General features: G+C 38.0%; 1 protein-coding gene across 1 annotated transcript in view; it reads right to left on the bottom strand.

Moving 5' to 3' along the window:
* LOC144448403 (sulfotransferase 1B1-like) overlaps nt 1–741 on the bottom strand; it is a 14,759-nt gene extending 14,018 nt beyond the window's left edge. The window contains exon 1 of the transcript XR_013482095.1: nt 554–741. The gene's annotated coding sequence lies outside the window, so the exon portion shown is untranslated. The remainder of the gene's footprint in view (nt 1–553) is intronic.
* Nucleotides 742–25,974: the final 25,233 nt, after the last annotated feature.

Here is a 25,974-nt window from a genome sequence, read left to right on the forward strand (position 1 = left end):
AAGTCATACTTTCTGCGCTTGAAGGCCGCACACGCTTGGTATTACTATTCAGCCTTGTTCGGAAACCTTCGTGGTACAGATCCAAGTTTTTAATACCACAGGACAAAGCTTAGTAAGGATCCGGGCACAAATGATTTTGTACCCCCCCCCCCCGGACTCTAGCGTCACCAATCAGCTAAATTCAACGACGAGATCAAAATATGGAGTCGATACTTGAACAACTGATCGCTTAACTTATCAATAAATAACAAACCATTTCGTTCGACCTCAGACCTTCTTGTTAGTGGTCTGAGGTTCGGTCATGTATATCGGACCTTCACTGATCTCAAAAATTGCGATTTGTCTACATATCTGAAATATTTACAGAATTAACTACTTTCGTTTTGAACGTCCACCACTCACTAAATACCCAAAGGGCCAATTTGAAGGCATACATCGACATGTGGCTGATAGAAAGTTGTCTGTAATTTAGCCTCAGCTAGCTTCGGTCCTTTAAAAAAATGCTTTGAACAGAGCTAACACAGTGTGACATTCACGTCAAAAGTTGTCCAACCTGATTTGGGGTATGTTATCAGCCAGATATCATCTGATCTCACTTCGAATGTTTTCAGGGCGTCCAATACGGTGACTGGAACGATGATTGGGAACTTAATACCCTCATGCACGTAATCATTACTGCTAAATGACGGTTCTTCTTTCGATGGCTTCTCCATTGTTGTGTACGCGTACGTTGAGAGAGGATTAAATGTAGAATAGTGGGTTTTCACCTAAACGTAGACGAACGATATATGCAGACGGCAAACTATTGATATGCAAATACAACGTAAGCATGAATAGATGTCACGTATAAATCGACTAAAACCTCATTAATCTATTGACAATATTTAACGTCTTCAGCTCGAGTGGGTGAAAGAGAATGTTTCCTTTGTCAAGTAACTTGCATTTCATTATCACAAGCTTACAGATTTGTCAATACATTTCTTGTACACCTGTTTGATGAATTAAAAGAACATGGCGATTGGTTGATGGGCTTGGAATTGCAAGCTTGAGACGAGAACGTATTGATTTTGCATGATTTGAACCATCTGTTCACTTTCCTTCTGATTCTTTTTAAATATAGAATTCATGTAATATATGTTAGAATTAGTTATCAAAGTAATTCGAACACGTGCTCCAGGGAATTGTCGTGAAAAAATGGCCGGGTGCGGACGTGTTATCCGGGTTCCTGTGACACGTACCGAACGTCCGATTTTGGAAGCTATGGGTCAGTATGCTAACAATTATAAACTGGTAGCAGATCATGTCCGTGCAAATTTACGCATTCTTTCTCGAGATGTGCAGGACATTTACATTATTCGTTCTGCTACTGTAGTAAGACGTAGAATAAGGGATGTTGTCCAACGTCATCAGAAAAGTAATTGTTCGCACAAATAGGAAACGACCAGAATTTATGAAGGGTGGACTCGGAATATTGTGATCATGTTGAACACGTTATGATTATTGATACCTTGATAGCCAGTTATAAAGGAAGTATAGTGGGTTTTATAATGGTGCTGGTCGACAATAACACAACAACCCGATCGTCGAATACATAAGTCATGACTACATCAACGTTTGTTAAAGTTTCACAGCTTTTTGCAACACTTTTGGACTGGAAATCGGTTATTTGTTCCCGGCTCCTTCGCCTCATTGGTTTCATGCATTCACAAAACAAGTTACTTGACTGTGCAGACAGGGAAAACAAATAGAAACAAAAATATGATATCCTTATGCAAATAAAATGCGACGTATAAATCGACGAAACTCATTATCTTTTGACAATATTTAACGTCGACGAAAGTGGACGTATGCAAATTTTAGAACGAAAACAGACGAAAACACATTTTAGAACGAAAGCCGACGAAAATATATTGTTATGCAAATACAGTGACTTATAAATCGACTTGGCCGACGAAAAGCTCATTAATCTATTATTATTATTATTATTATTATTAGACTTTATTTAATCTCGATAGACTGTTGAGCCAGTGGCTCTTCTCACACAGTGTCGAGAAAAACATTAAAATATATACAATATATACATTAAATACTGCACACATCAAATGAGGACAAAACAAGCAAAAATATAATGGGTACAATAACAAAATAGACGAACATCAACAATACACTACTGAAGTTATGAATCACCTGGAAGTTTTACTACTTTTACTCTGGAGTTTCACCTCTGACAAATAAAGGTTGCCACAAATAAAGGTTGCCACAAAAAATGTCTTGTCAAATTCATGGAATTAAAGCAGAACATAAGTAGCACTATTACCGTTCTTCACTTCCACTTTGAAAGCAACCAGGCTAGACAACCTACGAACGCATGTCAAATGAGGATTAACGGTTTATTTCCGTGAATATTTCGACCTTTTAATTTTCATGGTTCGTACTTTCTAATTATTATGTCAGTAAAATATTAGATCTTAGAGAGAAGTCTCTAAATGCCCTTGCTAATCAACACAGTTCTACTCTTTGTCTAGATACAGTGCAAAGTTTGTCTCCCGTTAGGATGAATTAACCTGATACTTCAATATTTCAATGGACATCTCATTATAATTTGCATGCCAGAGTCTTTCAACGTTAGCCAATGACGCTACAATGTTCTAAAGTTGAGAGAACACCTGTTTCTAAAACCGCCGGCTACAGCTACAGTGTCTGAGCAATACCACAATTTTTGATTGGTGGAATCTAAAGATTTGCATATAGAATTACAGATGGTTTCAATGACGTTAAATATTGTCAAAAGACTAATGAGTCTGTATTGTTGTTTAGGTCGTGTTCAGTCAGGTTAACGTCCGTATTTGCATATGAATATCTCATTAACGAGGGGATCGTAGTTGACCGTCGGTATAAGTGCTTAGGTGAAAACCCGCTACTCTAACGAGTCCTTTTTTATAGTCGTCAGTGATGAGAACGGGTGAAAGGTGATGGACAAACAACAAGGCTTGACCTTACATGACATATGTATTCATGAAATCATACCATACAGTGAAAACAGCGTAGTGTGATGTGCGCCCTCACACGTCGGGAAATTTAGGCCGGTATATGTTATCAGCCTAGTGATTTATGTGCAACAGTGTTTAGTTCGATTTTTGGATAATATTATTTTTAAAAAGAATTCTATACATATTTATCAAATTGTTTAATAAAAAATGACAATTTTCTTAGAGCTCTGAATATTGTGCCTATTAACGTACGTTGAGTACCATCTACTCGAACACTGAGAATGAACGAGATAAGAGCACGACATTGGTGCCAGGGAAGTTAGAATACAAGGTGAAGTTGACGAAATGGTTGGTAGAGGTTTCGTACAAAACCAAATGGTCATCAAATGAAAATTTGAGCCCTAGGTCACGTGCTATGTCAATCAGGTACGTCGCGATAAATTATGGGATCAAGTTGTTGACAAGTGCTTTGATGTATTATTTGTGTGATAATCTCAAAAACATGTAAAATATTGTATATAAGGAAATGTAAACTGTATTATGGTAGGTGTTCGTAGTCTAACTACCCCGGATGTGACAGCGCAATCAGGGTTACCTTGGTGTTTCACTCATGGGACAGTTTTTTCGTTGTTTGTTTGTGTGTTTGTTTGTTTTGTTTGTTTGTGTGTGTGTTTGTATTTATTTATTTATTTATGTATGTATGTATGTATGTATGTACGTATGTATGTATGTATGTATGTGTTCGTTTATTTATTTGTCTTTTCGTTTTTTTGTATAAATGTTAGACACATTTCAACTCCATAAAACAATAACAGCGACTTCACTCACAACAGGATCATTTGCATAATCACACTATAAAATAGTGATAAGCATTGCTATTCTTTTGTAGCACATTGTTTAAACACGTTATTGGGGGAAATAATTACACATGGACTTAATTACTTGATGAGTTTAAGGTTTACACCATTTATTACTTATCTGTCTACATTCAAACTGTGTATGACAGCTCTTTTATTATACCATACACAAGCCAAGCAATTGCTTTTGAACAGAAAATATGGATTGTACACCTTTAGTCGTTCTACGTCACGACAACCCGTGTCTACGTCACTGGTTCTGCAGTGCTCGTCATTATTTTTTCCCGATTTTTCATAAATCATGATTGCGGAGATATTATATTATTCTCCAATATTTTTCTTCATTCAGCCGGAAAATTCTCGTGACCTTAGAGTTTGTCACTACTCGTCTCGTGATTTGTAGTGACAAGGACCCTTATTTTAGGTCACTATTTTCCTTGGCGGAATGAAGAAAAATATTGGGGAATAATATCTAATTGTTTATTTTACAGTGGAAGTTAAGAAATGTCTAAGAAATGTCATGTCGCATAAGTGAAATGCCAAGCCAACTTCAATTTCCGTACGCGTTTCCCTGTTTACATCGTGATCTTGCTTACCTGTCTTATCAACTGATTAAAATGATTATAAATGCTTACTATTAATTCAGCAATGGCAGCTATCAGCATGCCTGTTTGTAGATATTTACAAAATATTTAGCTAATATTAGCTGCATGTAAATTATGCCGCGCTTATGCTCATCTCAATGGGGGGCAAATCAGTTAGACTGACGTGCGTTATTACTCCCCATTGTAACCAATCACTTTGAGTGCATTTTTTTCAAACCAACCAATCAAATGAGACAGCAAAGCAAAATTGTAGATTGAGATATAAACAGGCTAAACTGTTGTACTCCCTACTGGCTGTGGCTGTTCCCCAAAGAGGATTCTGCAAGACATCTTATCAAGTAGCTAATTTGCATAAATTAACGTTGCTTGCTTGCCATTACTGTAATACTGGCATCTTAGTTCGTCATATTATTGAACAAAAGGTCAGAGTTAACATGAATGAGTTACTCAAAAGTTGGCGCGATCGCGATTTCGATACAACAAACTTGAACACCATAGGCCATGGTTTTTTTTTCAATACTTAAACCACATCCAACTTCCTTAGTTATAAAAGGGTTTTCCTGTTCACGTTTCCAGGGTGGTGTCTGCCTGTTTGTCCGAAGTTCGAAGTTCAAAGTTCATGTTGGTGTATATCCGTTGGAATATAGTAAGAAATATATCAAACTAAAATGGTTTCCGGCGAGTCATGTTGGTTACTTCAATTATTCCATCATATCACCTCATCCTTGGACGTCCTCTACTTCTTTTCCCTCCATAATAAGACTAAGTAAAATATTAAATAAAACTCACGAATAATAGTTTAAATAGTTACATAAAATCACAATTCAGTCAATTTTAACATTTATTTTGTCATTGCTAATTCACAAGCATGCTCTTCACATACCCACAGCACTTGATCACCATGTAAGATAGGGCAAAGGTCACCAAACCTTTCCTCATAATCTACCATACCAAGAAATCTCGCTAATTCACGTCGTGTTAATGGCGAACGTCCTCGAATGATATCTGAGATGGATATCTCCACGTTATTGTTTAATTCCTTGTCCAACGTTGGAAAATCTTCTCCAAAATCATGAAGAAAGTCTTCCAGAAATTGAGCTGACTGTGATGCCAAATGTGGTAAGTTAGTAAGTACAGCTGACGCTGCCAGTGTGTGTGGAGTAGGTATACAGGAAATAGCCACCAATGGTGACTTTAATGCACCTAGAACTTTCAGAATTCTGCAAATGTGTGGACCACATTTACGTACGAAGTCTTTGACCTTTGTGACTGGGTATCCTGGAGAATCAATAAAATGCGGAAAATCATGGGAATATTCACAAAGCAAATGTAAAGCATAGTTATTTCTGAAAGCAGAGAGAATATGTTCCTTAGGAGAGAGACTACCCTTATTGACTGGTAACGTGATGAATAGTCGAGGACAGTCACTCTCCTTAAGGCTATTGAAGAGGGTTTCAAATCTCATTGGACCAGTGACTCCACGACAGGACAACATGTCATCCCTATTGTGGAATCTGTGATTCTGGTACCCTTTACAGATAAACGTACCATTCCTGTCCTCCATCTCGCAGAAAAAATGCCTATTTTCAATCACACAATAAGAGCATGCAAGCTTAGTTGTATAATGAATGTCTTCCCGGTATGAAACGGAATGCTTATAGACTGAGTCTAAAAGACTGTCAAATAACTCCATATAACAACATGGATGATGCCCCTTTGCTGTTACAACGATGGTGTCATACGGAAGTAATAGATCCACACGAACCTGATGAAGAAACTGTGTACCGTTTGTCTCAGTTTGACAGCAGTGGTTGCAGAAATCAAATGAGGTATCAGTCAAAAAAATAACACAGCTCTGGTGAAGAATTTGCTTGAAAGAGTATCTTAGTAACTCGATAATGAGATTAGGGAATAGAATTGGAGGAATGAATGGGAATTGATACAAGTAGCTTATCTGGGTTTCTCCATCGTTTGGACTGTAACTCCACTGCTTGTACGATGGTTGTCCTTGGGACAACCTACAGGGAAACAGTAAACTTCCACTATCGACCAACACTTCATTCGGACCCACTGTGAAGTTGATAGGGTAACAGACACCAAGGTTGATGAACAAACCCATAAGATCCTGGTGATGCACTTTATGGATATCCTCCCAGGCTTCTCTGAGTGTATTTAGTGTCAAAATACCGTTTTTGTTTATGTATTTTTTTCTGTGTGATATTAGTGTGCGGAGTTGGTTGGCCAGCCACTGTGGGTGAAGAATAACAATGCCCTTGTCGTTGGTAATCCGATGACAGATAATATCCCCTTGACTACATAAGAAACTGGTCACATTGCTTACAGATTTGCTTTCTATACCAACATCTGTAGCTAGGCCTATATATTCTTGGAAAGTCAAAACAGGATTAGAGACTTTGCTGTCTCGTTTGGACTCTAGCACTTCTCGGAAGGTTTGCCATAATTGGGGAATCTCTGGAAGGGTGTCTGCTATCAGTCGCGTTGATTCCTTTTCAATGGCGATTTTAAGTGTTTCTATACTCCTGTTTCTGAAAACGAAGAGCCCACTTGGGAATTTAGAAACACTACAAACCTCAAAATAGCCTACAATGTGTGGTAATTTGAAATTTGAGTCGGCGACATTATTCTTTGCTGTTGGGATTATGTCTTCAATCGGTTGCTGAGAAATGTCGACATATCCAGCAATGCCATTAGAGATGCATTTTCTATCCCAAGTACAAGACATTTTGCAGAGAAAACAGCTATCTAAACAGTTTTGACCATAGGAACGACAGTGGGTGGCAGCATTTGATCGAAGAATGTCTTCGAAGTGTTTCCATATTGAAGCCACCATGTGTCCATCTAACATTTTTGCATCTGCATGTGTACCTACAATTATACATCTGGAGTTAGGTGCATGTGAGAAGATTGTTTGCAACCAAAGAATAAGTCTGCCTAATTCCTGAGTCATATTACACCTTGCCTGTGGATACTCCATGACACATCTGCTGAGATCAAATACCAAGAGAAACATGGTGTGGTCTGTAAGGAATAATGAATGTGTTTCAAGAAAGTCCACATCACCAGCAAGGTCAAAGACTTTAAGATTTGGCGCATTGTATGAAATCTTCAAATCGCTCACCTCAATGCCATCGGTTTCTTTGACTTCTGCTGAAGATTTCACCAAAGCTCTTGTAAGTGTTGTCTTTCCAGTACCCTTTCGTCCTACAACCGTCAACTTCACGTTCGTGTTTTTCGTTACCGAAGATTTTATGAATTCCCTTAGATATGATAACACTGATACCTGGCCCTTCCGGATGACGTCATTGGGCAAGTTACTTATTGGGTTATTGAAAAACAACAGCTTCGAATATTTAGGTTTACACGCTACAGATACCGGAAGGTATTGTATGTTGTTATCATGAACAACTAATGTAGATAACCCTGGTAAAGTGCCTACGTCATCTTGAATATGAGACAAGCCATTATTATTCAAGTACAATGACTTCAAGTTTTGACTATGCGTGGTAATAATACGTACGTTTTTCCCTGAGTTTTTCCCACGTGCAGTTACACAATCTTTCCGTATGACACACTTACAATGATTAATATTAAGTAAATGTAAGTGTTCTGGGAAATTGAGTTTCCACGGAACACATAAATCAACACCACTAAAACAAAGCGTCTCAGTAGTTTGCAAAACCCAAGACATTACAATATTTTGATCAAATGATTTGGTATTGTAAATAACAAGGTTTTTCTCAATACTAAACATTCCTGAGGTATTAAGCAATGGTTTCATATCTATGTTCCCAAAAATTAAAGTTTTAACATGTTTTGCTTTGAGGAGAGTGGAAAGTCTTAGAATAGCTTCATCAACGCCAAACACAATGATTGCTGTTATTTCAGACGTCTTGGATTCGTGAGGTGCAGAATCCTGTTCTTCATCAAGTATACTTCTGACAGTGATGTTTCCATCATCATCTTCATTGTGAGAAAGGATGCTGCATATCCTGGGCATGCGCAGGATAGTGTTCTGTAAGAAAATAGGAATATTCCTTAGTATGTGTGCTGGTTCATTTTAGTGTTGTTTAGTAATAATTTATATTACTGATATGAGTGTATGGTTGGTATTATTCATCTCCAACATGATATTGCCATTTTTACATTATATTCAAAGTTAGATGCATTTTTTTCATAGTTGGTTGTATTCTTAATATGTAACGAGTACCCTCAAGGTCAAGGGCAAAGGTCATATTGTGCGTGATTACAATCATATATAAAGTTATACAGGCTTAATAAACGCAGAACAGGAGTGCATCGGCCTTCGAGAGTTCTTAAAAATGTCTGTTTGCATAGGGTAATTGAGTCACTATTTATGATGTGTGGTTTACTAAGTAATGTTCCTGCAGGAGGAGTGGAGTGTAATCGTTTTTAAATTAAAGCAAAAAGAACACGTTTCGCACCCTAGTTACAAGTACCTTTAATTTTTTTAATTTAGGTTCTAAAAAATCATTTTTGCTGTAAACAAGTTTTGAAAATTTTACTTTGGATGTTGTAAAATGTAATGTATAAGTAAATCAAGAAACAGTTGAATGATGTTACCTTTATGTGATCATTAACATATGGACCACCCTTTAGCATATGATAAATTGCTTTTAGTTGTGTGATATTTGAGCTCACGTCAGCATCTCCTGTATTGTCCTTCAAGGAAATAGAAATGTAAAATGCCAAAAAAAGAATATTACTTCGACTCAAAATACCGACATTTAACGTAAAGTATAATGTTCTGAAACCAAATGTGTTACTCGTGGGTGATATGACAGTTCCCATGAGACGTGAGTGCAAGTGTGGCGTATTCGGTGTATTTGCAGGAGTGCTGACAGTGTTCTCTGGACCTGTACGCTCGTGAACGTGTAGCAGAAAACACTGCAAGTAGCTATATTAGTGCAAATACCCTTGACTACCCACACTGGAACTCACGTAGCATGTGGTTCGGTTATTATTACATATGTTTATCTGAAACGGCAAATTTTCATAATAATCATACATCGCGTCCTTAATTGCATATCAGTTGCATGCATGCAGGTATGCAATACCGTACGTTTTCGGTATTGCACTTACACTACCACCAGTATGCGCGCGCACCAGTGCAAGTAATCTCTGGTACATACGTAATAAATGATATTATTAAACATCCAACGGTCAAATGAAAATGTAGATACTTAACGAAACTTGATATTTTTTGGGTATATATTTATATTAAAAGTTATAAGTTTTAAATGAATCCTACTTAAATATCAATCGTCGATATTTGGTGATTCAATGGCATATTTGATTTTTTTATTGCATAATTAAACCATGCGCGAGCCAGATTCAACAAAAATATGGAGTGTATACTCTGGTCGTTATACGTCACGATAACGCGCGTCTACGTCATTGATTCTGCTGTGTTCGAAATATGAGTCAAAACGTTCAAAATTGCCATAATCTTCCCCAATTTGTTTTTGTAACTGGCGATGGTATAATTATGTTATTCCACAATATTGTTCTTCATTCAGGCGGAAAATACTCATGACCTAAGGGTCGTCACTACTTGTCTAGAGATTCGTAGTGACAAGGCCCCTTAGGTCACTTCCTATTTTCCTTTGCTGAATAAAGAAAAGTATAGGGAATAATATCTAATTATGCCCAAAACAAAAATATACAACAAGTATATTAATGTTTCTCAGCTAGACAAAATATGGTTTTATTTCCCATTAAGTGTTTATGGATGCATTTTATTACATACTTCTCAACTGTATCACGGTTCATAGGTTACCATGTCTAACGAAAAAGTGGCCGGTGACAATCATTTATTACAGCTTACCTGATATTTAGATATTGATATGCTCAATGGTGATTCTCCCTGCTGTAAAATGTAATGTAACATGCAATATTATAAATTGAGTGCCTTTTGATCAGTTGTTGTTAACCTTAGTTGAAATGAAAAATAAAGATATTTCAAAGAAACAGAGAAAGTTCAAAATGATATGATATGAACTCTCTCTCTCTCTCTCTCTCTCTCTCTCTCTCTCTCTCTCTCTCTCTCTCTCTCTCTCTCTCTCTCTCTCTCTCTCTCTCTCTCTCTCTCTCTCTCTCTCTCTCTCTCTCTCTCTCTCTCTCTCTCTCTCTCTCTCTCTCTCTGTGGGAGGGGTAGTGTGTGTGTTATGATCACATTCAAAGGCCTGGACAAAGAATAGCCACCACCTCCAAAATTTAAAAGGAGAATGCTGATTAAGATACAGGTTGATATTTGCTTACCTTGTTCTGTAAGGTTACATCAGCTCCTCTTTCGACAAGTATTCTAATTATCTCAGCTTTGTCTTCATCGTTACTGATCTGTGATTATTCCAACAAAATGAATCATTATTTAAATTCCAATATAATACATACATACATACATACATACATACATACATACATACATACATACATACGTACGTACGTACGTACGTACATACATACATACATACATACATACATACATACATACATATACATGAGTGTGTATGTTGCAGAGAATTACCTCAGTACCAGCATCATGTTTTTCAAGATCTTCCTCTTTTGTCTCCATAACATCAGTGCCATTGTATATTGTTGCATAATGAAGGGGTGTCCACAAATTCTATGGAGATTAGATGTTATAGTTGATATGTTGCTTAATACTTTTTATACCATACACGAGCCATTTAGAACAAGCCTTCATAGAAGACATGATCCCCCTCAAATGTGACTGAATAGAGACATGATTCAATAGACATTGGTGGCAACAAATAAATATTATAGTGTCTAGATCTGGGATAATGCAGGGAGCTGCTGAATTTCAGTAACTGAACCTGAAGATCCAATTCTAGGTCAAATGTCAATATCTAAAAAGAAAGTTTAAACCAAACAATATAGGGGTAGACACTTTAATGTAGTCTCCATGTTTTAACGTTGGTGTATCATGATTGTTCACTATAAGTACGGCTGCATGCTATTGAGTAAAATGTGATATGAGCACCAAAAGTAATGCATGTGTATGACTTTCTGGTTCTGCATTATCAATAGACATTATCTAAAAGACATTAATTGTTACAAAGTGTCTGCAATATGTAATCAATAGCTTATTTTTGATGGTCTATGAATAGAGTTTGTGATTGAAGTTGTATATAGTTACGCAGTAATATTAATAAATATAGTGATTGTTTACTACAAACATGGCTGTCATTCAGTCAAAATTACATGAACACCAAAATAATGCTTGTGTATACTTCTTTTCTTCAATATTACTTGTAAACATGATTTAAAAGAAGTTGGCAATGTGCAAACACTACAATGTGTCTGTGATAGACAGGAATTGACTTGATTTTCATAATTGACCCTGAAGGTCAAGGTCAAAGCTTGCATATGATAATATGGGGTAGATACTTGAATGGAGTGTCTGTGTATTACAGTTTCTGAGTAAAAATATTGGTTTTTAACTACAAATATGGGCGCCATTCGGTCAAATTTGCATATATCAAAAACCAAATTGAGGTGCTTATGTCCCACATGATGTGTCACCTTTGTGTCAGGTTTGTAAGAAATCGGATATTGTATGTCTGAGAAATGATGTATTACAGACAGACGGACAGAAGGAGTCTATTGTAATATCACCGTCGGGGGGGGGGGGGCTAACAAAATATATGGAATATACACTCAGGTCGTTCTACGTCACAACAACTCGTGTCTACGTCACTGGTTCTGCTGTGCTCGAAATATGAGTCAAAACGTTCAAAATTACCATTAATTTCCCTACTTTTTCTTTGATATTATTAGCGCTGGTATAATTGTGTTATTGTCCAATATTTTTCTTCATTCAGTCGGAAAATACTCGTGACTTAAGGGTTGTCACTACTCGTCTATCGACTTATCGTGACAAAGACCCCTTAGGTCACTCGTATTTTCCTTGGCTGAAAGTGTATAGTGGAATCAGTGAGTCTATTGTATTCAGATCATACGATATTTGTAGGTGTTATTAAAATCGTTGACCCTTATTTTCAAATGTTAAACTGGAATAGAGTACCCTACCTTGTCCTTCCCATTTACATCTACCCCTTGATCTAACAATAGTTTGACAACACTGACGTCATTGCCACCTGCTGCCAGGTGCAGAGGTGTGGATCCAGCCTGAGGAAACAATTGAGAACACAGGTAGTCATGGATATTGACAATTTAAGAGAGTTAGCAATTCTATAAACTTCTCTAGAACTAGCACTTTATATTAGAACCAGATGTAAATTGAATTAATATCTTCCAAAAAGGCAAAACGCGTGCCTTTGGCGTTCTTTCTATACACATTATCTGTAAGCGAAAGTGTGAGATACCGTACGTAGTTGTCATGAATTTGTAATTACTGTGTTTGGGTTCAGACATGACACTGTTTATACATGTCGCCAAAAACCTAGTTAAAGAATTCGAAATGACAATAGGCACACTAATATCGTGTGTCTGGGGATGTCATTCAAGTTAAAGTTTAGTGTTCTCTATTTCATTTCCATGAAGCTCATAATTATGCATGACCTATTGTTATCATAGGAAGCTCGTCTCCTATGCGTGACTTATTGTGATTTAATTATTGTAACGACCATAGGCGTCTGTTTGAGGACTTGGATTTTGACGTGAAGCGGTGAGCATCTATCCTGGTTCTGGATTTGGAGTGAGGCTGTGAGGCCGAACTCTGGGCTTTGATAAATAAAGTCTATATTTCAGTTATACTCCATACAACGTCTCTATTCAGTTTATCCTTTTACTACAACACTTGCTGATTTTTGATATGTAGTATATTTCTCGATCGGTCATTTTCACGAATTATTCAAGTGACTATGCGACAATTGTGCTTTGTATAGCTTCAATGTACATGTATGTGGTAGTGGTAGTGGTGGTGGTGGTGGTGGTGGTGGTGGTGGTGGTGGTAGTGGTTGTAGTGTCATTGTTGGTGGTGGTGTTGCTGTTGTTGGTGGTGGTGGTGGCTCTGGTGGTTGTTGCTGGTGGTGGTGGTGGTGGTGGTGGTGGTGGTTGTTGTTGTGGTGGTGGCTGTGGTTGTTGTTGTTGTGGTGGTGGTGGTGGTGGTGGTGGTGGTGGTGGTAGTGGTGGTTTTAAGATAAATATTTTAGGACTGTACAGCACTTTAAGTATTCAGATACCTCTGTTGTTGCATTGATGTCACTGCCAACCTTTAGAAAAGCTTGTACTACATCGGCAGTATTGTATAAACAGGCACAGTGCATGGGTGTCCAATCACTCTGAAAATAGATCAAGAATGATACATGTATTGAGAACTTTCTTCCAAAACTATTTTGTAATATGCTCAAAACTTTGGCGTGTGTTTATTTCTGTGGAAATTAAAACAAGTAAATGTTAGCCTATTGCATAGAGGACTAAAAGAAGCCATGCCAGAATTGTAAATTTACACATAGCGGTTTTACACACAGGGATCGATTCGAACATATTAAGCAAAATACCACATAACTTTGTGAATACGTATATTGACACAGGGATTAAGCAAAAAATTCAATTTTATTTGACTTTGAAATTGGTGATACGTATGTATACATATGGTTAATTCGGTAATTTTGCCACTGGGTTAATTGGGGTACAGTAACGGTTCAAGTCTTGCTCGAGGACTTAAGCCACTCTAACAAATTTATCATCATAATTCTACATTGATGGCTCGAAATGATTAGCTTCACTTGTGTTGTCGTTGTGTTTCGTGACTCGATCTGCACTGCAAATACTAAGAATTCAATATGGATAGTACTACATGTATTTAGGGTGAATGCATATTTTCCGAAATTTTCATATGCACACCACGATTCTTACAACTTTTATCACAGTGACTGTGAATGCTGCCATTGCTGTGTGATGGTCCATGAGTGTTAGGCAAAGCTTGAATGAAATTATTATTATCTTATATGTTTGTCGTGTGGACAAGGATCTAGAATGAACAGTACCTGATCTCTGAGACTTGTATCGATACCAAGATCTATCAATGATGTGACCATTTGAACATTATTGTAAGCAGCCGCCAAGTGTAGGGAAGACAAACAGTCCTGAAATTGCAAGATGGGGTGTGTACTGATTAGATATAAATGTTTTGTCATCCTACATCCTATCTACAAAATGGTCAATAAACAAATCAAAATCTTAGAGCGATAACACACACACACACACACACACACACACACACACACACACATTCTCTCTCTCTCTCTCTCTCTCTCTCTCTCTCTCACCAGTATTAGTCAAATTATACTTCCTTGCTTGCTTTACAGTAGATAATGTCAAATTTTCCTCAATTTGGTTATCAGATCAGTAAAAGCAGAAAAAACATATATTTATAAGACCCCCATGCAAACCCATCCCTCCGATTCACCACATCCCTGCATTACGGCTAATGCCGTTTGCCGTTTCCTTCTATTTGAAATACATGTACTTACTCGGGTTCTAGTATTCAAATCACTACCACATCTTACTAAACAGTTAGAAACATCTACACTGTTATAGCGTGCAGCAATGTGAAGTGGGGTCCATCCATCCTGCATATTATTACGTAACAAAAAATTGTCAGTTATTATTATGTATAAACCAGCATATCAATCTTGAATATACGAAACATAAACTATACGTTTACTGAACTTTGGTAAAGTAAACGTCATTCTTATACTGTATAGTACTGCTCTGAACTGTGCGTTGTACTAGATTTATTGATTGGTTGGTTGGTTGGTTGTTCGGTCGGTCAGTCGATAGATAGATAGATAGATAGATAGATAGATAGATAGATAGATAGATAGATAGATAGATAGATAGATAGATAGATAGATAGATAGATAGATAGATAGATAGATAGATAGATAGATAGATAGATAGATAGATAGATAGATAGAGCGATAGATAGATAGAGCGATTGTCAGTGAGTGAGTGAGTGAGTGAGTGAGTGAGTGAGTGAGTGAGTGAGTTTCTCACCTGTGTTACTGCATTAGCATTACTCCCACTTTCTGACAGCAATTGAATGACATCACTTCCGTTGCATTTAGCGGCATAGTGTAAAGGGGTGCATTGATCCTGCAGTATTAATCATATGTAGATAACTTAGGGTACTTATGTAGCAACTTTTATTTCCTGAGGCAGAAACGTGGGGAAATAATTGTTACGTAAGAGCACAAGATAACATGACATCTCGTAGTGCGCCCAGGCCAGGCAACAATATGTATGTATATTTTCCATCTAATCAAAGCAAATAGTCGGTAGAAAACTCTTAGTGCCCGTTGCAAATTGGAGTCAATATGGGTCACTAGTCATTTCACACGATCTAAGCCAATCACTGAACGCTGTGTGAAAATGATGTGTTGAAAATAGGATTAATTTGCTGTACAGAATAATGCTAATTTGTCTCTACATGTATACATTAGTCAATAGTCAAAGACAACGAATAAACCATGGTTGTCTTTCAATCAAGTAGATACAGTGGGGCAAGCATGGCTTGGGTTTCCTAGCGCTGTAGAGAGCTAGTCCAAATACAACCAGCTACAAGCAAGCATTTAAAAGCGGAACTTGTGACAAACAGGGAAAGTAAACAAATAAATTGACATTTGTCACAGTATGTTGAAACTACTGAGACGAGTATTTATGGCCTCATTACACAATAATTCACATTCACAGAAGAATTCAAGTTCTTCTGGCATTTCATGCACATGTAAAGATGCCATAAATCTGTTATATCGGGCCATTGTTGTCTCTGTATTTCTAACATGGTGTGATAAGCTAGTATTATTATTCCAATTCAGTTCACGGTTTATCTTCCCTGTTTGTAACACTCTCCAACTTGTAAATGCTGCTTACTCCTGGTTGTAGTAGCCACTCAACAAACTACACCGCCATTGCTATTAATAATTTTTACAAGTGATGTATCCAAATAACTGGTCGGTTTTCAATTTTTTTCCCGTAATTTCTTACCTCGTTTAATCCGTGGATGTCTCCCCCAGATTGAACCAAAAACTTGACCATGTCTGTCGTATTGAAAGCAGCAGCAAGATGCAGAACCGATAATTGTTCCTGCATTGAAAATAACAATTAACATTAAAACTTCACATTATGGACAAATACCCAAGGTAATGCCAGGTACAATTTTATATCATCTTATCAATGAGTCACTAATAGCAAAACTTCCAATCATGAACATATCATCAAAGCCTCGCCGTACGTTTCTTTTGACGCATAAAGTTGACATTTCCATAAGAGTTCCTAGTTGCATACTGTCAACACATGCATAATGTTTTTTTTCACTTCATTGTTTTTTAACGTTATTTTCGAACGCCTCACCTTGGTTTTTATGTTTATATCACTCCCATATTGTATCAATACTTCGGCTACGTCAACGCCATTATATCTGGCTGAATAATGAAGTGGTGTCCATTTGTCCTAGCAATAATAATAACAATAACAACAATAACAACAACAATAAAGCGATTTACAATTGTCAAGGTACCAAAGTCGCATATAAATAAAATAAATGATGTAAACAATATTGAAAAGAATGCCTTTCCAAAATTTGCCACGGTTGTGTTCTACTTCCTTTTTGTGGGTAGCTTGGGGTATTCATGGTTGCTTGGTTAATCATAGAACACTGCTACTTTCATCGATGCCTGATCAATATGAAAAACATCACTGATTTACACTTTTTACAGAAAACCAAGGAACAAACCTCTTGTAAGAAACGGTACTACATGAGGTGATGATAGCCCCGATTTGAGCGAGGGTGCTGTATTCTCAATTTCCTGTTTGCAGTCTGGAATGGCCTATATCAACCAATCATACCTTATCTGAAGAGTTCGGATCAGCCCCTTCCTCTATTAACAGCTTAACAACACTGACGTCATTATGTCTGGCTGCCAAATGTAGGGGAGTCAATTCCTCCTACTCATGAATCAATAAAGAGATACATTATTATTTATCAATATCAAAACTAACATGTAAACTTAACATACATACATAAATAAATAAATACATACATACATACATACATACATACATACATACATACATACATACATACATACATACATACATTTTATGTATATTTTGTTTACCTCTGTGTAAGCGTTAATGTCGGCATCATCCACACTGCCTAACACACATCTTACAACGTCGACATCATTTTCTTTCGCTGCACGATGGAGTTTTGTCCATTTTTCCTATAAATGTAACATAAGAGCGTATTCACAATTGTTTAAAGGTTGACTCCAATATGTTTTGTTGGTTATTTTTTAAGACTGAAGTGGTACGGTAATAGTGAAAGATGGACTCCAAAAACTGTCATGCAAATCTAAGTTATTATAAAAACTAAATGTAACAATGCCAGTAATGTCCATGCTCAGCTTTACACTAACAAACATCAATGGAACGTCACCATCCCACCCCTCACCCCAGTCCCGTGGGGAAGGGGAGGGTACAGACCCATACAAATTTAAAGGTCAATGACCGGTGCCGGTCAAATGGTGTGGCGTCTTTTCCACAAGTAGTCCCCATGCCTCATTTCACGCATCGGTCAATATTTCCGTTCAGAAATTTCCATAGACATAGGTAGATAGAGATTGGTAATCGTTCATCTTATATTGATATCTCCAAACAAGGTAATAATCTCACTCTCAACGAGTCGCTTAAACGTAAAAACCCTGTCGTAAAACAGTTGGAATCGTGCCCAATGTTCGTCTGGCACAGACACTATGTTAGCCGGTCAAAAGTGGCCCATTCCTCGACGTTGTCACTAAACAGCACCCTCAAGTTCCGGAAACGCCCCTCAACACAATACAGCAGGGGTTCTTGTTTCGTCACACCATGGATTTATACTTCCATGGTCAAACACAGATGCTCGAAATGCTAAACTTTAATATCAAACAGTTGCTGGACTACTTCTGGATACAATCGATCCCAAATCAACATGTTACCGCACAATGACATGTTTAATTATTGGTGTGATAAACAGTTTTCTGTGAATGTATTTTAGATATTTGATCGAAAATATGACACTCAAGCTGACGATAACTCTCATTCTGACACTGAAATCATGTTAATATCCAACAATTATGTTATTGAGTACAATGCAACGAACAATTAGAGAAGAGTGACAAACATAATTTTGGAATAGAGGAGGGAACCCATAAACGGGTAAATACATTGAAAGCAATTCTATAAGTACATGAAATGATGATCTGTTCGTGAACAAGCGTCGTCGCCTCTGCCATGACTGTAGTAGATGAGGTCGATAATTCAGACGCTTGCTTATTCTTGCCATAGGGCACAGTTCCACAAAATATTAGAAGCATTTTTTGATGTCGGAGTTGAAAATTTGAGTCGGTCGGGTAATGAGAAGCAGAGGAAAAACAGGATCACCCTTATATATAGTTTGTCTGGGGTTTAAATGTGCCATTTTTTGCGTAAAACATGAGCTAAACGCCAAGGCAGCTGCGTTTCTGCCGTAAATATTAGTGTTTATCACACAAGTACATTCTGTATATTGTCTTCAATCGAAAGTCACCATGTCTCGGTTGCACAGATTTGCGATTGGAAGGTTGTCGATCGAAAAGCTGAGGTTTCCTGTACCTCTGGTGCGCAGCTCCGGCCTAAACACCATGCACCCTCGATGTGCACCTTCAGTGTAATGCGACCTTAGGTCGCATATTGTATCGAAAGAAAGCCCGGCGGTCTACAGCACCTAATAAACTCATCAGACCATCATGGTAGACGCTGAAACTGGGAGAAACCACTGTTGTAGTCTGTAGAGGTCATCAAACTTTTGTTTACACCTTGAGGTCAACAAACAACAAAATGGCTGTCCTACATACAGCCCGACATACAGTCATTGTTCGAAGTTATTTATCACGAACGACATACTATATAATATTTTTAGGCTGATCCTTGTTTATCATCGAGTCTCCTTCAAAATGATGGGTCGGTCTGAACGAAAAACAGTAGGTGTCTGTGACATATTATCGATGATGTACAAAACTAAATTAGTAATACTTTGGATGCTATATATGACATGATAATTTCAAATCAAGATAGAAAGCTTTCAGCCAATCATTTGATTTATCAAACGTCCTGAATTTCAGTGATATAGCTGATATAACTATATGATAATTATGGTCATTTTCGGCCGCATCATTGAATTTGTAATTTTGTCTGAAATGGCCATAGAGGGCGTTAAATTGTTTGATTTTTTGTCAAATTCAAGAAATATAGAATCATGAAATATTATGATGCTAATTCGGCGGCTGTGCTCCTATATGACAAAGTCGTGCAGTCTAGCTTGCTAGTGAAATAATGGCGCTATATATTTCTTACTGACAGTAATTCTTTGAAAACTTGCCTGCCCTTTGTCAGCTATGGTTTCACTTCCTGTTTGGACCTGAGATTCCTCTTGTAGTTGTACGTTTAACGGGCCGGGGTTTGGTTCAACATCGCCACTGAGTGTTACCAGCAATACCACTAACACAAACAGACTCAAACCATGTGAACCATGAACCATAGGCCGTAATGGTCCCGTCTTGCAGAACTTGGTTGGTGACATGCAAATGCATTGACCTAGAAAAACACCGATTCGGCATCTCCACGTACAGATATCCACGCCCATCCGTACGGAAATTTTCGAAAAATCACACGAAAATGATGTGTGTTTTTTTTACAGCGCGGTGACGGAGTCAACGGTCGTGGGATCTTTACCGTCTCAGTGACATACAGTGGGGACCATACAATGACAACGACGTTAAAATGAAAGTAAACTGACGTATAGGGGAAATCCCACACTGTGTGTAGGTGTATTGTAACAAGTCACGTGTAGGCTACTATTGACACACCTCGTCACTTGGAAATACCCTGTCATAAAGATAACAATTTATGTATTATCACCTTTTCACTGGCGTATGCTTCTTAATTTATCTCACAAATAAATTGTACCAAAACCGGTCTCGCAAATATTGAATCGGTGATAATCGATGAAGGAGCGAGGAAGGGAGGGGAGGGGGAGGGAAAGACAGAAAGAGAGGGGAGAAAGAGAGAGGCATACATAATATAAACAAACAACGTATATATTAGACAGGTAGCAGGGCAGTCCCCCATCTCTCTACAAGTTGAGTAGACCGCACAGTTGTATTCAATTGAAAGTTGTACCTTGATATGCACGTGGGTATGGATTTTACCTTTACGCAAGATAGTCATGCAGTTCAACCCTGTACAGTATATTGAATACTCACACAGGTTATTATACACTCGTAAACTAGCCATGAATGTCAATCACCTGATCCTTAAAAATGTCGGAATATCCATGTGACTTATTACAGGCGGTGCAGAGGGGTGGCAGTTCTCGAAACGGGTTCTTCATCTGGGAACAATTGATGTTAAAGTGCAAGGGTGTTCTATATTTTTTTATCGAACAACCCAAAATACACAATACTTATTAATTAGAGACATTTACATGTTAATTAGAGGTCATTTTATATATAAGTAGCATGGTGGTGTAACGGGTTGAATTGATTCGTAATTCATTAGGTTGCTGATTTCGGGTGCGGACCCAAAAATAGTTTTAGGGTTTTTTATATTGCACCACAATTTGTGTACTGCTACATAAAACTGATAGTTCAGTACAGGTCATAGTAATTGGTGTATGGTATTTATACTAAGTCATTATATCATCAACAACAAAATTAAAAAAGAGTAATTTTAATAAGATTTTTAGATGGATTAGTGGATGATGATGAAAATAATATGGCCGATGTGTTTTCTTTCCCCTCCCCCATACCCACCCAACTGCACCCCGCCCTAAGAAGATTCTGCCTGTTCCCTAGCATAGCAATTCGTTGTACTGTAAGATAACAGACACAATATCAAACAAGGCATCCTGAGTGTGCGTTTCCGTCGAAATTTTATCATTGATCTTAACTGGAAAATGGTGTTCTCGAAGTGAGTTTGAGTTTATGATTTTTATTACTCATTGCAGTGAAATTACTTACATAAAATCATAATTAGTATTAATTAGTATGAGGTTACTGTCGATGCATACCTTTGCAATAATCTTCTGGTATTTATTATTACAACAATTGATTACATAGTAAGGATTTACACGACATTTTTTCATACGTATGAAAAATGACGTCATTGGCTCATCATGTATAAATCATATTTTGATACCAGGTTCGAGTTCAGTCAGTTGCAAGTGATGGTTGTTAAGTATATTTCAGTGCGTAGAATACCACGAGTGCCTTTAAAGGATACATTCAGCCTTTAAAATGCAAAGGGTGTGTCTGTTTTGTTGACATTCATACATCATTTTCACAAAAGAGTAACCCAACACCGAGTAGACTGCAATGTTGAAAATGTAAAAAAAAAACATATGCAGTGGTGTATTTCTTTACTCTTTACGTCTGCAGGAGAAAATATTCCTGTTTCTGCTGTCAAAGTTCAAAGTTCAAAGTTCACTTTCATGTATATCCGTTTTAATTCTTTTAAGTCAGGTCTGGAGAAATGCAAAGTCTGGTCCGGATACTTCTGGTAAAACAACGTAAGGTAGTGTTGATTTATTGAAATAAAAAAAGCTAAAATGGTCCTGGCCCAGGTCGCCAAAGCCTGGGGCCTGGGCTAGGTCCTAGATTTGGTCCTGGACTTGGTCCGAGATTTGGTCCTGGGCTAGGTCCGAGATTTGGTCCTGGGCTTGGTCCGAGATTTGGTCCTGGGCTAGGTCCGAGATTTGGTCCTGGACTCGGTCCAAGATTTGGTCCTGGGCTAGGTCCTAGGTTTGGTCCTGGACTTGGTCCGAGATTTGGTCCTGGGCTAGGTCCGAGATTTGGTCCTGGGCTAGGTCCGAGATTTGGTCCCGGGCTAGGTCCGAGATTTGGTCCTGGGCTAGGTCCTAGATTTGGTCCTGGGCTAGGTCCTAGATTTGGTCCCGGGCTAGGTCCTAGATTTGGTCCTGGGCTAGGTCCTAGGTTTGGTCCTGGGCTAGGTCCGAGGTTTGGTCCTGGGCTAGGTCCGAGGTTTGGTCCTGGGCTAGGTCCGAGATTTGGTCCTGGGCTAGGTCCGAGGTTTGGTCCTGGGCTAGGTCCGAGATTTGGTCCGCGGTTTGGCCCTGGACCGGGTCCGAAGTTCGGTCCTGGTCTAAACATATCTAAATAGCAAGAAAATATGAACAACAATGTAATAAAATGACAAATATCAATACATTTATATTACTATACAAATGAATTAATTTGTATAGAGATGATAGAATGTGAATAGCCTCGATCGACTACGTTGTCTGTGTACGTGACGTCACGAGTCACGTATTTCCTTCATAAATAAATTCTAACTTTAAAAAAATGTAGCTGAAAGGATAACGGGAAGAGAAACATGCATTATTGTGTTACCTATAGCCACACAATTGACCTGTGTCATCACCAAAAGCTTATATGTAGACGGCGCATGCTTAAATCACCTTGCAACCAACATGTCATGAATATATATATCCACGACTAATGAGTCAGTTGTTTACACAATGTCACGTATATGATGACGAACAGTGGCCAAATTTGGGTACAACACATACATAGAAAAAAACTAAGATCCCACTTTTGCATCAAAATAAGGCAACGTCATCATAATTCTAAAGCTACAATTTACATTTCTAGCTCAAAAAGGAGTTCAACAAGAATTGTAATCCAAAATGATGGAGTTGATATATTTGTAAAAGCTAACGAAATATGGAAATGTTGTCTTTAAAATGGCGCGATGGAGCTTGTACATTGATATGTGGATGTGTACTGTACTTTACTGTTGTACACCCCCCCCCCCCCTCTTCTCCCCAGCATATCGACAAAGGGCGAAGTACAAAAGACGCATAGAATGAGTGAACGACAATTTTTGGTCAATTAACGATAGCTAAGTGGACAAACGAAAAGAAGAACACTAACGGAGAATACGAATATTAATATTTTGTCATTATTATTTACATGACTAATTAACAACATATATACTTACCTAAATTGAGTTATTCAAGCCGTTGGTAGTTATCGATGAATCGTTACTCACAGCCTCGTGTGCAGAGTTGGAATGAATTTTCCAATATGGCGTCGTTGATGATCAAATTGAAGGATTGTCGTTGTAACTGTAGTTTGGTATTAACCGATAATTTCGTCAAAATTAATGATTCAACTTTAGTTGTATATAATTTACTAATCTATCGGCTACACCTATAATATTTGTTACTCTAAGGTCTGTCAGCTGTTTAGTCGTCAATTATTGATGTAACTACACTACGTACATTGAGAAAACATATTCCAACACCCACGTCTTTCCCGCCAATTTCTTGTCGCATTTTCTGAAATGTTTACCACATTTCAATATTATTTATTATCCTGAGAATAATCTTTCGTTTATGAATTAATGTTTTTTTAACGAAACTGTCATTTTGAACAATGTTACAGATTTCCCGCCAATTTTGAGACAAAATCTTGATTTCTGTAAATTATTGACGCATTTCCACCTTGGACTGATGTTACCATAGAATCATCCATGCAAATAAAACGGTATCAGTATATGCGTATTTACACGCTTGCGCACAATTGGGAGGAGAAAGGGGGACAGACAGACGGACAGACAGGCAGGCAGGCAGGCAGGCAGGCAGGCAGGCAGGCAGGCAGACAGACAGACACAGACACAGACACACACAGACACAGACACAGACACAGACACAGACACAGACAGAAAGTGTGGCTGTCATTTATTGAAATCTCAATACCTCCAGTCCATGAAAGAATCGCAATAGAGGCTCCTACGTGATTTTTTAAGTGAAAAAAGATAGGCCACTCTTTACGTTATATTACAGCATAAAAGTTTTGGATTCCTCCAGCGAGCTAAGTCTCCAAAGACTATTAATTGATTTGTTACACTATACAAACTTTTAAAAAAAATCACCTTTAAAATATACTAGGGGATTATGTGTTTGACTCAGCTGATACCTGATGAGAATAAAGACGAGAATTTAGAATAAACCGCACTCAAAATATCTATCCTCCTTTTATTGAACATAATAGTCATAAAAACATCGTAGGATATTCTGCCTCCGGCCCTGCTCCCTGTTAGACGAGTGGTTTTATATGTTTTTTTTGTATGTGATTCAAAAATAATTTAAAAATTTATTCGTGAAATGTATTACTTTACAACATGTGTAATTATTAGGAAGAAATGTAGATATGATGTTGTGTTCGAATTTTTATTATCATCACAAAGTTACTGCTGACAACGAATAACGTTACTCGAATTCTACGAGGTAAATGGCGCCCCCAACGGCTAACGTACAATGACGAAATATCAACACGCCAAAGACGTGTCACTGTCAGTACCATTACTAATATGCTTTGTAATAAATGACGTACATGTAATTTGACTGGGTAGTAAATTCGACTGTACACTAAACTCATTGCTCACCTACAAGTAAAAACTCAAAAATCAAATACAAATGTCGTCACCTCAAATCAGGGTAACTAAGAGTATTTTCTCTAGAAGTTCAGCCAATAAAATATTGCTCGTTGTCTAAATTTGCTCAGTATTATTTGCTGTATCTGTCTAACATTAATTAGTTTGAATATTGTTTGATAATATAGTTTCAATATAAAAATAGACATGGTGTCGTCGACTGTTTCCTTTTCACGCACGCGTGATAAATTCAAAATAATAAGAAGTCGGTTTTTTTGTGACATTGTGTGTTTGTTTTGGTTTAGTTTGAAAATTGACGTGCAGTTGTTCACCATACATTTAGGACAATTCGCCATTAACAACTGACTTTTAAAAAAAACAGACACTATCATTTACATCAATTTATATTGTAATTAATTGTTCACGTGATCTGTCAAATTTGACCTTTGCAAATATACATACAAGATACCCTGGACTGTACGACTGTCATTATCAGATTATTCAAAGAGTTCATTTCCATGGGTCGCCATGACAATATGACAGTGTTATCTCCATCCCCAACCTGGCCCACCAACCGGCCCTGGTGGGTTCGGACCTCTACCTGGACCTCCTATTGGACCAGGGGGGTTATATCCTGCACCTGGACCTCCTATTGGTCCTGGAGGATTCGGGCTTCTTCCTGGCCCTCCTACCGGTCCTGGGGGATTGTATGATCCCCACCCTGGTCCACCGATGGGTCCTGGAGGATTCGGCCCCCTGCCGGGTCCCCCTTTTGGTCCGGGAGGATTGTATCCAGCACCTGGTCCTCCTATTGGACCAGGAGGGTTGGGGCTTCTACCTGGTCCTCCTACTGGTCCTGGTGGGTTATAAGACCCCCAGCCTGGGCCACCTATCGGTCCTGGTGGGTTAGGGCCTCTACCTGGTCCCCCCTTTGGTCCGGGAGGATTGTATCCAGCACCTGGTCCACCTATTGGTCCAGGAGGGTTGGGGCTCCTGCCTGGCCCTCCTACTGGTCCCGGT

The sequence above is a fragment of the Glandiceps talaboti genome, chromosome 17 (genome assembly GCF_964340395.1).
Source record: "Glandiceps talaboti chromosome 17, keGlaTala1.1, whole genome shotgun sequence".
In the NCBI taxonomy this organism is placed as follows: domain Eukaryota; kingdom Metazoa; phylum Hemichordata; class Enteropneusta; family Spengelidae; genus Glandiceps; species Glandiceps talaboti.